Raw genomic sequence first — 15996 nt, forward strand, 5'->3', positions numbered from 1 at the left:
CAGACTGCATACAGCTTTGGTTTTAAAGAGTAAGTAAAATGGGTGGTTTCAAAATGAATCAAGTAACGGGGCAAGGAGGCATTAGGATGAGCAAGATTAAAGAGAACTTTAAACCAGTTTTTCAATTGTGTGCATGCATGCAGACATACAGGGCTTACTTCAGTCTGATTTCTTAAGTCTGCCATGGCTCATGCCTCCAATTATTCGATTGGGAGGTTGTCGGAATAATCACTCCAACCTGAAATGTGCTTTGGTTTTAGTTTCTGCCTTCTGCTATCAGTCACTTCTCTGGCAGGCTGAACGTTTTCCCCTTCAGCTTCCATCGCACAACAGGCACAGATGAAACCATTCCCTGGGGAAATGACTCGGGGCTGGTTCCACCTATTTGACCATAAAGCATTTTTGTTTATTTGTTTTGCACAATAAATGTATGAGAATCACTGCCACAATGTAGATCCCTTTAAAAAGGGATTAAACCATTTCATGGCGGAAAGGTCTGTAATATTTTCTTAGCCGTGATAGTTAAGTGAAATCTACATGTTCAGAGGCAGTAGAGTCCTGAGTTTCAGTAGGTGGGAAACAACAGCAGGTGGGTATTGAAAAATTGGGGCGGGCAGGGAATCCATTCCCTTATCACCTTCAGTGGACTATAAAAAGGCAGTCAAGATGTGCGTAAGACTTAAAGAAGGGGTGGTGAACCTCTTTTCTGTCAAAGGCTGCATTCCTTTGGGATAATCTCTTGGGACTACATACTACTAGTGGGCAAGACCAGAGCCAAAAAGTAAGCAGAGCAGCACTCTTTCCTTTCAGTTTCCAACCCCCACCCCGCTGTTTTTGTCTGACTGACTGTGCCACTCCATCTCCACCCCCACCCTAACCTCTGCAGCACATTGCTGGGCAAACACTAGGTGTTCAGACTGGGGCTTGGGATCTCCTGGGTTGCTGAGAAAAAAGACTTCTGGTGGCTGCAGGTGCTGGGCCTCTGGGGACGATCAGCAGCAGCTGGTGGCTGTCTTCTCTCCCTTTTGGAGATCTCTGGTGAGAACACTGCAGGCCACAGCTGGGAGCAGCAGCTGCTCTTCCCCTTACGACAGGTAGGGACCCTCCAGATGCGTTGGCCTACAGCTCCCATGATCCCTCACCACTGGCTAGAGCTGATGGGGGTTGTAACCCAAAACACCTGGATTTAAAGCACAAGAGGTGATTTGTAGGTTGAGCTCAAAGGGCCGCTTGAGTCCCTCTCCTTCCCAGTTGGACGGTTCCTATTGTCTTTATTACTCAAAGTAGCTGAAAACCCAACTGCTAGAAATTCCTGTTTGCTCCAATTCCTAAATGTATTGAAACCTGAAACCTTTTCCTCTGTTGGGGGATTCATGAAAAACTGGCAAAGTTACCAAACCTTCTCCATTCTGCATAACTTGGGAATGGTGAGGAAGGGAATCCAGAAAGAAACATGTTGCTTCACTTATAGATAGGAATGCTACAAAGGGTTCCGGTAAGAGTAAAGTTTAGGGGGCTTTGCAATATATAACACACAAGGCTGCTGTACCCTTATTCTTTATTTCATTTCTATACCGCCCCATAGCCCAAGCTCTCTGGGTGGTTCACCTTAGTGGTGCCATTTTGTCAGATATTTCCAAAACTGGTTGAAGCCTGTAACCGGATCTTTAAGAATCTTGATTGCTGGAGTCACGTGCAGATTCCAGATAAGCTGCATTTTAAAAACTGGTTTCTAGCCTTTGTGGTTTGGATGCAATACATTGGCAATGCCTGGGAATATAAGAATTGCCTTGCTGAGTCAAACCAAGAATTAGATACTTGGGTCTTTACTGGTGGATGGCTAGATGTCCTTGCTATTATTCCCTGTCATTTCTCCCTCTGAGCATTTGACCCATCCTCAGTGGGTCCTATTGAACATTTGGAAAGCAGTGTGCCAGGATGGATCCCTTTATATTTTGTTTTTTCAGCACAGTTGTTTTTCGTTGCATACATACTTCCCTTGGTTCCAACCCTTCCTTTCCAATTCCTGTTGCTTTCCCAATTTCTGAACATACAACTTATTTCTGTAGGTAAAACCCCAATGTCTAATAAGCTCAAGTGTACAGGTTAAGTAAATGAATGGAAATTTGTCCACAGTTCATTGAAGTCCTACTCAGAAAGTGGCTTTTCTCAGTATCTAGCTAGAATTCTGTGTTTAAAATGATAATACATGTAGTCCAGTGTTTAATTTCAGCATTGTCAGCTTCTAGAACCTGATCCTCCTAGGTACCAGGTATTTTTATATACACTATTTAAGTACATATATAACAGCCTCCAGGTTTTGCTGAGAAGTATTTACAGGAGGAGCCAGCTTACATAAGTAACAGTTCTTTCAGCTATCAATTAGGGAAAGGTCTTCCCAACTCATAGAAACCTTTGACTGAAGTTGCCAAGAAAAGTGCATGTGTGACTTGGAACCATAAAAGAACAAAGCATGCATTGTGCCCCAAAGCTTTCAAATTAAGCATTAGATGCCCATGCTCTAACTTTTCTTTTGAGGCAAAAGAAGGAACCCAGTGCAGATTTTCAGGTACCAGTTTGGGAGGAATCCAGTCCGTATTTCTCTTGAGATGGTCTCAGGTGCTGTGCTTCATGTGTTATGGCTACAGAGAAGGCAGAACTTAAAATCACACATCAAAGGTATTTTAATTGGGCTTTTCAGAAAGTACCCCAGCTTCCATCTCAACTGGATTAAACCAACTATCTTGGGGAACTGGTGGGGAAGAATGAACTACCTTGCTCTTTAATTGTGCCCTCCATCACAAAATGTGCTTTGGTCTGGGGCTGACTTGGTGATGTAGAGGTACCTACTTTATTCCCAGGGTTAAGGGTGGGAATGGTGAATACATTCATCCTGATGTGATGATACTTCCTGTCATATAAGGAAAGGAAAGGAAAGGAACCTCTCGTGCAAGCACTGAGTCATTACTGACTCTTGGAGGGACGCCAGCTTTCGCTGACGTTTTCTTGGCAGGCCTTATAGTGGGGTGGTTTGCCGTTGCCTTCCCTGGCCATTATTACCTTTCCCCCAGCTAGCTGGGTACTCATTTTACTGACCTCGGAAGATGGAAGGCTGAGTCGACCCGAGCCGGCTGCCTGAAACCAGCTTCCGCTGGGATCGAACTCAGGCCATGGGGAGAGTTTCAGCTGCAGAAACTGCTGCTTTACCGCTCTGCGCCACACGAGGCTTTCCTGTCATATAAACAGGACATTATTTAACCACTTCTCTTGGGAGTGGGATTTCCAAATGAGGTTTGGGAAGTGGGTTGGCATCTTTAAAAGGTGTACCGGGGAGCAGGGACCTAACACCCCTTTTCTCTTGGGGTGTTTCAGCCACTTTAACTTGACAGTATTTATTGGAGAGAAAACGTCCTCTCCTGACCATTAGCCTAAATTTCCAAGCAACTTAACCATTGCCAGTTCTGAGGTCTCACCCCGGAACTAGAAAGACACCTGTCTGCTTAGGTCACTCAGTCACACAGATGTGCTAACATGCAGGTTAACATGCTATGATATCACGCAGCCCAGTGCTGGGGAGAGGATAGTCGGAGCTGTGTCTTCTGTTGTATTCGTTTTCTTATACCATATTTCCAGTGCTTGAGAAATGGAATCTTTTGCAGCTGGATCAGATCTCCCCCCCCCCCCCTTAGCAATACAACTCGGCAAGTGTATTGATTGTAAGAGATGGAGGGATTAAATTGGCTTTATTGTCTGTCTGGGTTGCAGACATGAGTGGCGCTCAGGTGCAAAGTAGCCCTTCCTGGACTGTAATAAGAAATTACTGTTGTGAAATCCTTACCCCAGGGTTTGGTGTATGCTGTGATACTTTTGGGGTACAGAATAGGGCTTAGAATTCAGCTTCTTCAGAATCCCGGCTTCTCCCCCCCCCCCCCCCCCCCGTTATAAAGAAAGATATTCCTAAAAACTGTGTCTGTAATGCCTGGGTGAAATTTCTGATACCAGAGGGCAGGTTAAATACAATTTACGAGATTAGGGCAGGGTATCTACTCCATTCAATGGCCATTCACACCAAGCAACATTAGGCATTTTTTTAAAAATGTCAGAATAAATTACACAAAATAAGAATGTACAAATGTGCGTCATTTGCATAATTTATATAGGTAGCAGAATTCAGTATTTGCAGATTTTAGATCTTCATTTATTTTAGCTCAAAGTACACACAGACCAGGTTTCTGCTTTCCAAGCTTAGGAAAAATTAAGTTTGAAGTAAGTGAATTCCAGATCCCTTTGACAGGGTTTCCTTTTCAATTTGTAGCCATCATTTTCAAAAACGGATGTCATTTTGTCCAGAATAGCTCCCTCTTTGCTAAGCTAAAAAGGTAGCAGGCATCATGTGTCTTTAAAATATCCCGTGGGAATATTAGGTGCTTCCATGTTGTGGGTGGGTGAGATAATTAATCTTGAGGAAATTTTAAATATGAAGCTCAATGTTCCAGTAAAGCCAAAGAGGTGGAGGAACATTACTGTGTTTGCTTCTCCTACAATGTAGGAGTTGCATTGTAGAACCTACATGGATCCAAATGATGAGATGCCCTCACTCCATACATATCTTTGAACATTTGGGGGGTTATTCCTACTTAGAATAGATCCGTTGACTCGAATGGGACTTCAGTTAGACTAACATTGGATGCAACCTTTTGTCTTCACTTTCATTGCAATAGTCTAAGGCTCCCATCTTTTTGCATAATGTTGAACATGCTCACTGACATGACCGAATGTAAAATAACATCTCTGATGTGACGCACATTGATTGCTCCATGATGCAAGAGCCAAACTAACATGACTTTTTTTTATCCATAATGAGAAGTAATAAGTGGCTTCATGGCCTCAGTGTCCAATGGGTTCCTTGACGTCTGAAATGAGCTGGAACCAGCCTGTTCCTCCAGCATTACAGAACTAGAAAACCTGAATCCATTGTGTCAATTTGTGTAATGCAAGGATTCAGGTTAGATCAAGGGTTCACAACTGGATCCCTAAACTTTGGGAGGTTCAAATGGATCCTCACCCCACCTCCCAGGGAAAATCTTTTTTTAGACCAGAACTGGGAGAGGTCTGTGGTGATTGGGATGGAGAGTTTTAATACCTGTACTCCTGCAGGAGTGAGGTTTGCTTCTGTGGGGACCGGAGAAGCCTTTTTCCTTCCTGCTGTGTTGACACACCCATTGATCTGAACTGCAGCCAGTGCATGGCTGCTTTATCCTGTGCTTTGACTGGGATGGGTCAGGGAAGAGCTTTGAAGAACATGATAACTGACTAATGAAACGGGGCTCTTTCTAACTCTAAAGCAGCTTTATGTTACATCTACCTTGTGGCAAAACAGTGCCAATTCCTCATTGTAGGGCCAGAAATCAAAAGGTTTGTGCAGCTACCTTATGCCATAAATAGCTGGCACTACAGCTACAGTGATTCCCCCACTCCCAAATTGAAACCTTGAATTTACATGCACATTTCAAATTCCTTTTAGATTTTGTTTTGTTTTGGGGGTGGGGTGCAGATTCCAAAAATTCAGATCCTCTTGTGAAATCAGAAATCCACAGTCCTTGAAAGTGGGGTGTTAAGAGTTAAATGTTGAAATTCCAAAGACAGTTCGACTATATAGCCATTTGACCTGAACTCGACTGGATATGCGTTGCATTTGAAATGTGTCGCTGAAAGTGCTTTTAACCTCATAGAAGGTGGTAAATATGACAAGCATGGTTATTCTAGTCCAGTTGTGATCTAGAGAAGGGTGAGACAGGATACTACAATGTGTAAGGAAGTATATTTTACTCACATTTTTAGAAAGCTGTCATTTTAGCACTGCAAATTACCTGTGAAATTTAGGACTTTTAAAACATCTTGCAGTGTAGCACATGGAGGCGGCTGCATGGTAACAGAGAAAATGAGGCCCGTTGCAAAAATACCATCTGAAGGTTCTTGGAAGGAGCATAGCTGTTTGTGAATCAAAATAGTAGTGACACTGTGGTAGTCATGTACAAGCATCAGGTTTACTTAGTGAGGGAGGCCACAAGTAATCATGACATCTATTGGACCCGGAGATTCTATTGAATTACGTTCTTAAATCTTTGTGAGGGTAGAGCTCTCAACTGGAGCGTTCTTGCTTTTTGTTCCGTCTGTGTAACACTTTAGACTCTCTCTGCAGCTGGATCAGTGAGTGGTACAAATCAGCCCAGTTACTTAAAAGTCACTGGATCTGCACCCCATGTTCTGACCTTTCATCTCAATGGAGTAAGTCTCATTCACACCAGCTATGGAGATCACCTTTATTATGAATCATTGCTGTGTTATTAACTTGGATGTTGAGCGTTAATTGAAGCAATCCGATTCCCCTCCCATCATGCGACGGGTCTTAAATGCCAACAAGAAAGGCCCCTTCTTCCATGGCGAAACGTTTTCCTGAGTTCAAATTTCCTTCCTCTAATGCAGCCTTTCTCAACCTGGCTGGGGATTATGGGATGAATCTGGAAGGCCAGTGGACGAGGTAGACTGCTGTGAGGTAAAGGAAAGTTCAATTTTTGGTGTGATTTCAAGTGGGAATAAGCCTCTTCCTTGTAACTTCCTGTACCAGGCTCCAATTCTCTAAGCATGTTTCTTGAACTCTAGAAACCATCATAAGGATTCGATCCATAAACTTGTAGGCATGGATTTTTTAGCATGCTTCCTTCGTAGTCTTGTGACTTGTGGAGAGGGGGGCTTTAAAACCAACCTACCAACCAATATTATCTGCATTACTCTTAAAAAGTCTTTTTCATCCCATCCTGAGGCAGTAATGCAGGGTGTGACTTTGGCTAGCAGTTCCCAAGCTATGGCTACCAGTTGGTTTAGCCAGACCTTTTAAGAAACACAAAACTCCAAATATTCTTTAATATATATACTTGAAAAGACTAGGGAGCCTTTTCAGGGGCAGCGTTAAACTTTTTCTGGTGTGTTTTAGAATTCCAGCTTTCCTTGGATTCAAAAGCAAAGAAATGTACCCTTCGATCCCTGGGGGAAAGTTGCAGACAAACATTATGACAGGGACCTGAATTCTTGTGGAGGGGAATGGGGGTATCTATGGCCTTAGCTAGACCTAAGGATTATCTCAGGCAAATGAGGGGCCCGGTATCCCCTGTGTGTCATTTGGATGTACAGGGATGATCCCAGGATATAGGCCTGGTCTAGCCGTGGCCTATGGATACACTATAGCCTGTGAAGAGGACACAGTGCCACTGAGTAACCAATTGGGGCAAAGAACCACCATTTCCTCCCCCCCACCTACCATTCAACTTTAAAAATAACCTATGCCGCAAATTCTAAGCATATTTACTTGGGTTTAAGCCCCACTGAAATAACGGCGCTTTCTTCTAAGTAAACATGGTTAGGGTCAGGCTGCAAGAATCCTAAGCAAACTACATGTTCTCTTTTTTATTTTATTTTTAATTTTTAATCTAGATAGCAGTACTACCGAGGTTGAATCATTATAGTAGCTAACTTACTTGACATGCATTGCTAAATATGCATGTTCTATTTTTAATTTTCATTCTTCCTCTCCACCCCCCAACCCCCCAACCCATAACACAGCCTCTTTTGTTCTGGTTTCAGTTGTGCTGGTTTCTTTTTGTGAAGTCCCAGTTTTCACGTTAAAAAGAAACCGAACCAACACACACCTGTTAGAAATCTTTCAGTCTTTAATTGCTATTTACTGCTCATTGCTTAAAGTTGGACATCGTTGCTCATTTTCTAGTTATTTTTTAAGATTAGATCCCCCCCCTTCAATTTTGAAAGGCCAACGCCTCCCCAAGCCCGGCCCTTATGCACCTTATCTATCTATAATATTACCCTCTCACACGGGATGTACACTTTCCTGACTATAACCATTGCTCTTGTATTTTGGTAGATGCTTTGTTGATCGTAACTAAATGCCTAGTAAGATTTTAAAAGTAAAAACTTCAATCTCAGTTGTTATTTTAAGCCAATCTTTCCCTTCACACACCCTCCTTGAGTAACCTTTGAAGTTGCATTTGGACCCTATATATATATATATATATCTCCCCACTGCCACCTTTTAAAAAATGTTTAGCCTAAGATTTTAGCTTTAAAGAGAAAACAAACAAACCAATCTTTTGCTGAACAGAGTAAATCTGATTATTATTTTCTTGTTAGTGATCCCCTGTCAATTGCAAGCTCATGCTTTATTTATATGGGAAGGCAATGATAAATTCATTATTTCCCTCCTTTTTAAAAAGAATGTTTTTCTTCTTCTTTTTATGCTATTAACACTGTTCTTAGTGGATGGATAAATGTTATCTTTACTACCCCCCACCCCAACCTTGATAATCAAATCCCCATCTCCCCAATCCTTGCACCCCACAACAAGCTCGATAGGTTGTTGGTTTTTTTAATCAGTGTAAGTTTGGACAGGTTGCTCTAAAACAGGAAACTCGCAGTAGATTTGCAATCAGAAAGCTTGGGTGTCTTTTGGGAATGTTTTTTGCTGGTGGAATCTGGGTGCGTTGTTCATCTATTGATGATGGAGAGAGACTTACAGTGCTTAATAAAGTCTATTCTTTTAGTAAAAAAACCAAACCCGCAAGTGTTGTCTTTTACTCTTGTGTTGAGCTCTGTAAAGGTACAGGTTCTGAAGAGCAGGAGATCCCTCACATTCAGCTCTCTGTGTTTGCTGCACCACCACAGAAGTGCAACTAAATCAGTGTGGTACTGGATGAAGGGTTTGGCTTCATAAAGCATTCCTGTGAAGTGTCTGAATCAAACACCACCTAGGGATCATATACAAGCTGCTCTGCCCTCCTTTGATGAAGACTGGGGTTTAAATATAGTACAGATTTAAGACAACTATTTAAGTCTATTGAAGCAGAACGTACTACCACTTCTAAAGTCTTACAATGGAATCCTATGCATGTCTATTCAGAATTAGGTCCCATCAGTTTGAATGGGTTTTGCTCCCAGGTAAATGCATATAGAATTACAGTCTTACTAAATACAGTGTGTCTTTCAATGTAGTTGTATAGGATTGCAGCCTAAAACCCCTCAGCGCTACTAACCATGTGCATGGAGTGTCACTTTGCTTCTTTAAAAAGGAGCTCAAAAAAGTCAATTTAAGAATGGATGCCATGCTTGCTTTTGGAGGGTACCAGATTTCTTTCTTGTTTTGAAAAAAGATGTCTTACATAGGGTGACCATATGGGAAATGGACAGGACTCCTGTATCTTTAACAGTTGAATAGAAAAGGTGTCATTTCTACACATGCAGTACCTGGTGAAACTCCCTCTTCATCACAACAGTTAAAGCTGCAGGAGCTCTGCCCTCTTTTGTGTCTGGTCAAGAGGGCAGGGCTCCTGCAGCTTTAACTGTTGTGAAGAAGAGGGAATTTCACCAGGCGCTGCATGCATAGAAATGACACCTGCTAAAATGCAGGAGCCCTGTCCTTTCCACATGGTTACAGAAAACAGGAAAACCACAAACCCCAAAAGAATTCCTGCCTTTACGTCGTCTTGTTCTGATAACCACCGAAGAGAGAGAGCCTTTCCAGCCATGTCAGTAAAATTCTGCCTGGAGCTGTCCTGCGTTTTCAACAGGACTGGTGTGCAGTGCAGTACTAGCTTAGCTGCCTCTGTACCAGAAACATCAGTATATCTGCCTGCTTACCTATCTTCCTAGTATGCAATCCTACCTCTTCAGAAGATCAATCCTTTACAACCAAAGACTAATAAGTGTTTAGATGTTGGGGAGGGGAGGGATCAACCTGGGTGTTATGAAAACAGAGAGCCAGGTGGTTGTAAAACAGCCATGGGCAAGTGTTCTGCACAACAAGTCCATTCTAAAATTCTTCATAGTACCATCATATCATGCACTACAGCACTGGTCTTTAGGTGATGGGCCTGACTTAAGGTGGGGGTAGCTTTGGTGTCACCATTCCATTTGCTTTTGCTTTTTTTTTTGTGGGCGGGTGTGCAGAAAAGGAGAAATAATACATGACTTCCATGCACGCTGACCTGGTTTGCATGTAACGGTGGCAGATTGTGGTTAATTATTTGCCAGGGGTATGCAAAGCACGCAAGCTGCTTCTGGATTGAAAAACAACCTACCAAGACCCCATTTGCAGGCTGTTAGTGTGACAGTCAAGCTTGGACATTGAGCTGTTTGTCAGTTAAACAACCCGATGTTAACCTACGATTAAGTGGCTTACACCTGATGTGATAGTTTTGTTCTTGCCTAAGGATATTATGGTATGGGATTTCTGTATTTAGCTAGATCGTGGATCCGCAGGTAATGTTTCTCATGCCATATTCCAGAATAAAGAGTCAATGTGGACATCGTAATTTTACAAAATTCATGGTATTAATGCAGTTTTTAAATAGAGGACTCTGAGAACAGGCATGTCTTTTTATCTTTTACTTCAAAACCTCAAGCAGTGATTCACATCTGATATAATAGCTTTGAACACGGACAAAAAGTACAGCTGTTACAAACAAAACACATTTTCTAACACATTTTAAGAATCATTTAAGAGCATTGCCTTTAAAGATTAAAGCATTTTACCCAACAATGATTCTGAGCTGGAAGTAAAATGGATCAGAGAGGTTGGTTAGGACTGGTGCTGTTGTCCTCTTGAGGACAGAAGTGTTCTGTAAAAACCAATATTTGGTTCTATGAAGTCCCTGTGTTCTGGCTTATATTCATCTCATTTCTTAATAGCTTGCTAATGTATGTTTCCCACAAAACTTAAAAAAAACCAAAAAAAGGTATGTTTTCCCAAAGTTCCCAGCTATGATTTCGGGTGATATATTTACTTTATATCTTTTCAGCACTGTTGAGTTCCTCCCAAAGTACCACCTAGTTCTCTTTCATAGGGTTTGTCTACTCATAATATTCCATGCTGCGTAACTACACATAAACAGACGTGGACAATAACTTATCTGAGGCACATTTTACTTTTTCCTCAGTTTAGCTGGGGAAATGTAATCTTTCCTATAGCAGGCTCCTACATCAGTAAAAGGTTCAGTCAAAAGCTACCACGTGGTGGCACAAATCTTCTGTTAAGATGCCTTACTAGAATTAAACTGATTCAAACTTAAGTCAGGAATATATCTTAATATTTCAATTTTTTTGTTTATGAACATTGTACCTTAGCAAAGTTATTGCTTATGAGAAACATGGAAGACCAACCATCTTTTTAGATAAATATTTGCAAGGTAACCTATTATACAGGTTGGTGCAGGAGTCTTGCAAGATGCAATGTCTTCTGGGGCAAATATTTGTCATAGCAGCTCACATGCTGTGTGTGTCCCTGGCAAATCGTGGATTAATTAAACTAAGAGTTGCCACCAATACATGCGAACTGGCCCTACTCTCTGGATTCCTTGCAGTTGTAGTTTGGTGTGGGTGCTAACAATTTTTTTAAAGAAGTTGTTGTTGTTAATATTTGTATCCCACCTTTTGCCCAATACTAGGCCTCAAGGCAGTCTTACAAAGTTTAAAACATACATTTTAAGACATAGGAAAAGAAAATAAATGTAAAAAAAAAAGTTTAAAATACACAACAAAATTATAAGTCATTAACATAGATGGAGGACCAAATTACTCTCCAAAGGCCTGCTGGAACAAACAAGTTTTAGCCTGCTTCCGAAAGCCCATACTTGACGTGTTTTTACACACATGCTGAACTACAATTCCCTGGGCGAAGAATCATTTAAAGCAGTAAATTTGAAATATGCCTATGCCCCAAGAGGAGAAAAGCAAGAAGAAAAAAGACACGTACCATAAAATTGGATTGAGTGTGCCAGGTTGGAGTGGAAAGTTGATCCGTTGTCTGAAAAAGTTGAGGCCTTCTCTACTATAGTACACATATAGCCCTGCTTATTTTATGTATTTAAAATTATTTTTAACACTGTCTTTAAGGGTAGAACCCTCTCTCTCAAGGCAGCATACAAGATAAAAATATGAAGTAGATACAGTAGGTATAAGTACATATTCAATAAAATTCATAAAAACAGAAAAATACTAATATAAATCAATATAATCAAATTACCAATAAAATCAGCAGCCCAAGATACTACAGAAAGGCCAATGAAAACAGGTGGGTCTTCAGAGTTTTAGTTTTGCTGGTAAGTGATGGGTTGCACCTCACAAGGGCTGGAAAGAATGAGTTTGGCCACAGCATGAAGAACTTGATCAGGAGGGCTTTAAACTGAATCTTACGGGGGCGGGAGACGTAAACCTCGAGGCAACAATGGATGAAGGCCAATGCACCACAGTACAGAGAACAGCTCCAATAGTGTCCCAAAATAGTGTCTGCAACAATGTAGGAACAAAGCCAGACTATGAAACACATGGTCTTCGATGTCTATATACTAATGCCCAGAGCATGGGAAACAAAGAGAATGAACTTGAACTCTTATTACATGAAGGCAAATACGACTTGATAGGTATAACTGAAACTTGGTGGGATGACTCCCATGACTGGAATATAGCAATTGAAGGATATAACTTGTTCAAAAAGAACAGAAGAAATAGAAAGGGAGGTGGAGCCGCACTATATGTTAAAAATACCTATCCCTGCACAGAAATACAGGCGGATGAGACTGGGAGCCCCGTCGAGAGCGTCTGGATTAAAATAAATGGGGCAAGGAATAAAAAGAATATGATAATCGGAGTCTACTACCGACCACCCAATCAAGGAGAAGACGAGGACGAAACTTTTGAGAAACAAATTGCCAGTGTTTCAAGGAAGTGTGATGTAGTAGTGATGGGGGACTTCAATTACCCTGATATCTGTTGGGAGACCATTACTGCCAAAAGCGGCCCTTCCAAGAAATTCCTGACATGTATGGGTGATAACTTTCTCCTACAGAAAGTGGAGGAAGGAACTAGAGGATCAGCAATCCTTGACTTGATGTTGACCAATAGGGATGACTTAGTGGATAAAGGGGCAGTTACGAGAACTCTGGGGGAAAGTGACCACGTCATACTTGAATTCTTGATTATGAAGGAGACAAAAGTCAAATGTAGCCATACACGTACTCTGGATTTTATGAAAGCTGATTTTAATAAACTCAGAACTATAATAAGTAAGGTCCCGTGGCAAGTGAGCCTAATGAGAAAAGGAGTGTAGGATGGGTGGGAGTATTTAAAAAAGGAAATTTTAACGGCACAGTTACAAACAATTCCAACCAGGAGAAAAGATAGAAGACAACAGAGGAAACCAATGTGGCTCCACAAAAAGCTTAGAGATGACCTGAAAACAAAAAAAGGATACATATAGGAAGTGGAAGGAAGGCCAGGCTACAAAAGAAGAGTACAGACATGTGGCGCAGAAGTGCCGAAATGGCGTCAGGAAGGCTAAAGCTGTGAATGAGCTGAGATTAGCGAGGGATGCTAAAAGCAATAAAAAGGCTTTCTTCAGATACGTGAGTAGTAAAAGAAAGAGGAAAGAAATGGTGGTTCAACTGCTTAATGAGGATGGCAAATTGATAACAGACGACAAAGAAAAGGCTGAAGTGCTCAATTCCTACTTTGCCTCGGTCTTCTCCCAAAAGCGGGTCTATGACTCCCCTGGAAAAAGTGAAGTAGAAGTTGAGGGGGCAGGATTGCAGTTTGAGATTGATAAACAAATGGTCAAAGAACACCTAATTTCCTTGAATGAGTTCAAATCCCCAGGGTCCGATGAACTGCATCCAAGAGTAATGAAGGAGCTAGCGGAAGAACTCTCAGAACCTTTGTCTATTATCTTTGCAAACCTTCTCAAACTGGGGAGAGGCAACAAGTGGGGTGCCGCAGGGCTCAGTCCTGGGCCCAGTGCTCTTCAACATTTGAATTAATGATTTGGACGAGGAGGTGCAGGGAACGCTGATGAAATTTGCAGATGACACAAAATTGGGTGGGATAGCTAATACCCTGGAAGACAGAAACAAACTTCAAAGTGATCTTGATAGACTGGAGTGCTGGGCTGAAAACAACAGAATGAAATTTAATAGGGATAAATGCCAAGTTCTACATTTAGGGAATAGAAACCAAATGCACAATTACAAGATGGGGGACACTTGGCTCAGCAATACTACAAACGAGAAGGATCTTGGAATTGTTGTAGATCACAAGCTGAATAGGAGCCAACAGTGCGATATGGCTGCAAGAAAGGCAAATGCTATTTTGGGCTGCATTAATAGAAGTATAGCTTCCAAATCACGTGAGGTACTGGTTCCTCTCTATTCGGCCCTGGTTAGGCCTCATCTAGAGTATTGTGTCCAGTTCTGGGCTCCACAATTCAAGAAGGATGCAGACAAGCTGGAGCGTGTTCAGAGGAGGGCAACCAGGATGATCAGGGGTCTAGAAACAAAGCCCTCTGAAGAGAGACTGAAAGAACTGGGCATGTTTAGCCTGGAGAAGAGAAGATTGAGGGGAGACATGATAGCACTCTTCAAATACTTAAAAGGTTGTCACACAGAGGAGGGCCAGGATCTCTTCTCGATCCTCCCAGAGTGCAGGACACGGAATAACGGGCTCAAGTTAAAGGAAGCCAGATTCCGCCTGGACCTCAGGAAAAACTTCCTGACTGTTAGAGCAGTGCGACGGTGGAATCAGTTACCTAGGGAGGTTGTGGGCTCTCCCACACTAGAGGCGTTCAAGAGGCAGCTGGACAACCATCTGTCAGGGATGCTTTAGGGTGGGGATTCCTGCATTGAGCAGGGGGTTGGACTAGATGGCCTTGTAGGCCCCTTCCAACTCTGCTATTCTATGATTCTATAAGATTGCAAAGAGGGGCTTCATTAACCCTCAATGAAAGGTGATAGCAATGTGGTGGAGCCACCACTGAAAAGACACCTCCACTGTACCATTCCTTGGGGTGGCTTTGCCTATAGTCACTAAAGTTGCAGTGCTATGTATATTTAGACAGAAAAATGTCCCACAACTCCTAGCATTCCCTAGCCAGCGTAAAAGTTGTAGGACTTTTTTTCTGTTTAAAGCAATTCAGTAGAGGCAGATGCAAGTGTGGACTTTCCCTAATGCCACAGCCAAGCTTGTTGTCTTCCTGCTCTTGTCCAGGTCTTGCCAGCCTTGTTGTAAAATGATGGTGCTGGTTGAACTGAAGCAGGGCATCTCTGTGGTTCCTGAGCAATACAAAACATCAGTGTTCAGAAGAGCTCAAATCCCCAATTGAGCTTAGTGTCTAGGATTTGAATTTGAGTTATTTGCCATCTCTGACCTTAACTTACATCCCAGGCTTGTGTGGAAATAAAATAGGACAACCTCAGGTAACGTGGAGGAAGGCTGAGGAAGAAATAGGGATGTGCAGCCTTTACAAGGTTATTTTGCCTGCCTGGAGTTACACAGCAAGGGCTTCTAAGGCAGAGGGTGTAATTTTCAGGTTGTGGGGTGGTCAACTGGCCAGAATGTCATCATCCTGACCAGTGGCCCCAAAAGAAGCATTGTTGCACAGTTGTAATCTATATACTCCCATCTAGTGCCCTTTTCAGCACTCCGTCCTTGGGTAATTTCTTTTAAAAGCTGTATGCTGGAGTGGGGAAATGCGCTCTCCGCACTCGATCACACACCGTTTTAAGACAAGCTGACTTCTTTCACAAAGGTTTTGTGAACTGCCCAGAGAGCTTCGGCTTTTGGGCGGTATAAAAATGTAATAAATAAATAAATAAAATAAAAGATTTACTTGTGTATTTTCAAACATGTTTTCCCCCTTTCAGCGCAATCCTCCGTAGGTCTACTTAGAAGTAAGTCCCATTGGGTTCAAGGGCCTTACTCTCAGGTAAGTGGCCATAAAATTATTTTTCCTTTTTTTGTTTAATAGCTAACACACATTCCGAAAGTCTGATTAAAAAATTGCAATCTATCTATTAGCGTCAATCTTTTCTTTTTTGGTATCTCTTTAAAGTCTTTATTGGCGATCTAGAGTGGAAAACCAATTTTAAATCAGAACTGCCATGA

This window comes from Elgaria multicarinata, chromosome 3 (assembly GCF_023053635.1).
Source record: "Elgaria multicarinata webbii isolate HBS135686 ecotype San Diego chromosome 3, rElgMul1.1.pri, whole genome shotgun sequence".
NCBI classification, from domain to species: domain Eukaryota; kingdom Metazoa; phylum Chordata; class Lepidosauria; order Squamata; family Anguidae; genus Elgaria; species Elgaria multicarinata.